Source organism: Chrysochloris asiatica, unplaced genomic scaffold (assembly GCF_000296735.1).
Source record: "Chrysochloris asiatica unplaced genomic scaffold, ChrAsi1.0 scaffold00009, whole genome shotgun sequence".
NCBI lineage: Eukaryota > Metazoa > Chordata > Mammalia > Afrosoricida > Chrysochloridae > Chrysochloris > Chrysochloris asiatica.
In genome coordinates this window covers 34,346,578-34,350,692 of record NW_006408527.1, presented here as the reverse complement: position 1 = coordinate 34,350,692, position 4,115 = coordinate 34,346,578, and the positions used below count along the sequence as shown (strand labels likewise).

The 4,115-nt window shown below is 39.3% G+C and overlaps 1 pseudogene; it reads right to left on the bottom strand.

Annotated features, from left to right (window-relative positions):
* Nucleotides 1-2,874: 2,874 nt before the first annotated feature.
* LOC102828203 lies at nucleotides 2,875-3,615 on the bottom strand (annotated as a pseudogene).
* Nucleotides 3,616-4,115: the final 500 nt, after the last annotated feature.

Sequence of the window (4,115 nt, the reverse complement as noted above, 5' to 3'; positions counted from 1 at the left end):
GCAGATTTGCCTAATGCAATACGTTGTTTGATTTCTTGACTGCTGCATCCATAAATGTTTATTGTGGAATGAAGCAAAATGAAGTCTTTTACAACGTTGATCTTTTTTAGGGTTATCAGGACGTTATTTGTTAGTACAGATATTAGGATTTTTGTTTTCTTTATACTGAGGTACAATCCATACTGAAGGCTGTGGTTTTTTATCTTCATCAGGAACTATTTCAAGTGTTCTTGAGTTCCATAGTTGCATCATCTGCATATTGCAGATTGGTAATGAGTCTTCCTCAGATTCTGATGCCAAATTCTTATTCATATAATCAGACTAAATAAATGTGGTGAAAGGATACAACCCTGGTGCAAATCTTTCCTGATTTCAAACCGTTCAGCATTCCATTGTTCTAACAACTGCCTCTTTTTCTATGTACACCTTTCTCATAAACATAATTTCATGTTCTGGAATACCATATGTCTTAATGTTATCCATAATTTGCTTTGATCCCCATGGTCAAAAGTCTTTGTGTGGTCATTAAAGCATATGTGTGATAGTTATTGTTTTGTGGAAACTTTCCGGGGCCAGGATCCTCAGTAGTTTGCCAGTTGAGATGTAACTATCCCCCATGATTTGATTTGATGTGATAAAACCAATAACACAATTAAGGGTGGGATGTTGTTGTTGTTAAGTTCTGTCCAGTCTGTTCAGACTCACAGTGACCCTCTATAAAGTTTCTGAGGAACAATCTTGTGACTAGCAGTCCAGTGCTTATACTACAGCAATACATATACCATCCTTAATCCCATCACCACCTTGATTTGATTTATTCAAGATTTCCAAGGCCATATCATACAACATCTTTTATTTTACAAGAAATAAAAGGAGAGAGACTCGAGCAGAGAAAGAGGGACCTACTATTATAAAGATGAGTCTGTTCCGACTCCACGGCACATAACAACAACAACAACAACAACCAAGAGTGGAGTGTATATTTTGGATGTGGGTATCCTGCATTGTGAAGATCCTAGATCCTGGGGATGATTGATGCAAGAGTGTAAGAATATCTCCAAGGAATACTGGGACTATAAATGCAGAAAGGAGACAAGGTACCTTCCCCAGAGCAAACAAAAATAAAATTTTCCCCACGAACCAGCACTTTGCATTTGAATTTCTAGCCTCCCAAACTGTCAGAATATAAATGACCAGTTATTGATGCCATCCACTTGTGGTATTTATGTTATAGCAGCACTAGATAACTAAGACAGAATTTGGTATCAGGAGTGGGGTGCTACTCTAATTGATACCTGTAATATAAACACAGTTTTGGAATTTGACAATGAGCTGAGTTTTAAAGAGTACTAAACTGCCCAATAGTGAAAGCCTAGATTAACGACATTAGACTGTTGGTTGAATTATAACTGTCAAAGGCAATTCTGATAAGGGCTCAGAAGGAAGGGAGGAGAGCTATAAGACCAGAGATGGCTCAGACAGTGGAAAAAGTTGCAGAGAAACTACAAAAGCAGAACCAGGAAACCAACATAAGATGGCATGGATGCCAACTCATGGAGCAACACAGGTGAGCACCGTTATGCATGAGGCTTCCTTGCAGACTGAGATGCATCTTGTCACTTGTCATTAAACTTAGCCTCTCTGGTATACAGAGCCAGAAACCTGGGTGCCTTCTAACCAAGTTTAAGTGGTAGAACTGGGTGCCTCTGGGCACTTATTAATAGAGCTGAAAAGCTTTATAACACTTGTTTCAGCAGAGTAGAGACCAGAGTGGCCCCTTCTAGACATCAAGGAACCAGGAAACAAGCTAAAGAGACAAGGAGCATAGGAAGCTGAGTTGCTTCAGTCTCAAAAGTTAGAGCCATGATCTCTGGGGGTTTGTAAAGGTGAAACCACCATTTCCTAAGTTTCATGGAGTTGTCTTCTTCATCAACTTTGTTCTGGAATGTGGAGCTTCCATGATGATGAAGCCTCTGCCTGAAGCAGAGAGAATAAAGCTGCCATGCCCAGTGGACAGAAGAGCGAGGCATTCTGGGGATGGGGGTTAGGTCACCAACCAGGATGTCAATGAGACTTGGGCTGTCTAAAGCTGAGTGAGCATAGTTGCCTTTCCAGTAGGCCTGGAGGGAAAAACTGAATTTGAGGGTTGAGTCCACTCCCTTGAACCCAGAGTGTGTGGTCAACACCCAGTGTCTAGGTAGCAGGGCCATTGCTTAGATGGTCTCAAAGAAGAGAGGATTATTTTCAAGCCTTGGGAGCTAATGTAACTCATTCTATTGGATTAACTTGCTTGGTGCCTCTTATCCCTTCTTTCCCTCCAGTTGCTCCCATTTGTAATGGAAATGTCTACCTTTTTTCTTCTCCACCATTGTATTATCATTATTTTTTTTCAGCCACGTTTTTACTAGCTCACATCAATATCTGAAAACAAATTCACCTCTCTTCCTTTCTGTTTCCTTGGTACAATTTATTATAACTCTTAATAAACAAACTAGCTAGATATTCACTGGGGGGAAATGTATTTTAAAATTTTAAATTGAGGTTTATAAATTGCCAAATATGTCAACCATGGAAAGGACCATCTAGTTTTTTCTCTAAGATTAAGCCACTGATTTGTACCTTGTATTAAAACAAGTTTCATCTATAAAACAAGGTACTTTATAACATGATTTTGACACACACTTTTAGGGGGGCAGCAGCTGAATTTTTACATGAGAAATTGCAACATTTTTACTAAAGGACAAATATAGCATTCAAACATAAGTTTACATTTTAAAATTTTAGCTTCTACACCTACAAATAATGACTGCATATCAATTATATTAGCCCATTTGTGACATTTTTAACCTCCCTTTTGTAGATCACCGGCAGCTTCTAATAGGAATTGGTATACAATCTGTTCTTGACGAATATGACTTGAGGCAGATGTTGCCTGATGCCTGCACAATGCTGAATATGACAGAACCAACAAGACACATTAAAATATTTTTCCTTTTCTTGAGCTGTCAGGTCAACTATAAAAACAATGAAGTCCATAATGTAACAAGATATTTGCTAAGGTAAAGTTATAGCCTGTAAGATAGACTTTATCTTCAAGAATAAGTTAAGATCCTTCAGGAGAGTGAGGATGTCATCTTTATTGGCATTTCCATCTACTTGGGTTACCTGTACCTAACCACTGGTGAAAATTTTCTGTTTTTTTCCCATAATGTTGCCAAGCAGTTAAAAAAAAATTTTTTTTTTTTTTACTTGCTTGACTAGAAGAGCTGCTATTATAGTCAGTCCTGTCAGACTTGGACCATTGTTTGTTTGAAGAACTGGAACCTAACAATCACCCTGGGCACTGTATTTATTCCTTTTACTCAGCCCCAAGGATTTCCCAAGCAGTGTAAGCTCAGTGGCTGCCACCGTCTTCCGATGTTAGCCTTCACCATTGTATTTTAAAGCAGACACTTTGTATTCTAGGTTAAGGAATTTTGAACCCAGTTAAAATTTGGACTTGGAAGAATTTGAAATAATATAATGGGGTTAGTATGTTTCTGGTTATACAAGTGTTCGTGGCATTATATTAGATGCAAGCATAACTTTAGGAGTCACTTTAGGATTTAAGGACATTTGTACAGGTGTCAAGTTGACAAGGGGTTGACCATGATTGTTAGGGTTCTGTGTCAACTTGATTGGACTAGGATTCTCAATGGTTTGGTGGTTTTGATGTAGCTATCCCCCATGATATGGGGGGGGGGGATATAAGGAGCTCTGGTAGCGTAGTGGTTACGAATCGGGTTGTGAACCTTAAGGTCAGCGGTTCAAAACTACCAGCCGCTCCGCGGGAGAAAGATGAGGCTTTCTACTCCCGTAAAGATTTACACCCTCGGAAACCCTGTACAGGGTCGCTATGGGTCGGAATCGACTCGACGGCACTTAACAACAACAACAACAACATCCCCCATGATATAGTTTGATGGGATAAACCAATAAGAGCATTAAAGGTGGAATTTCTTGTTGTGTGCTTTAGAGTCAGTTCCAGCTCATAGCATCCCTGTATAGGGTTTCCGAGGAATGACTGGTAAGTTTTAATCACGGACCTTATAGCTCAAATTGACCTTATAGTCCAG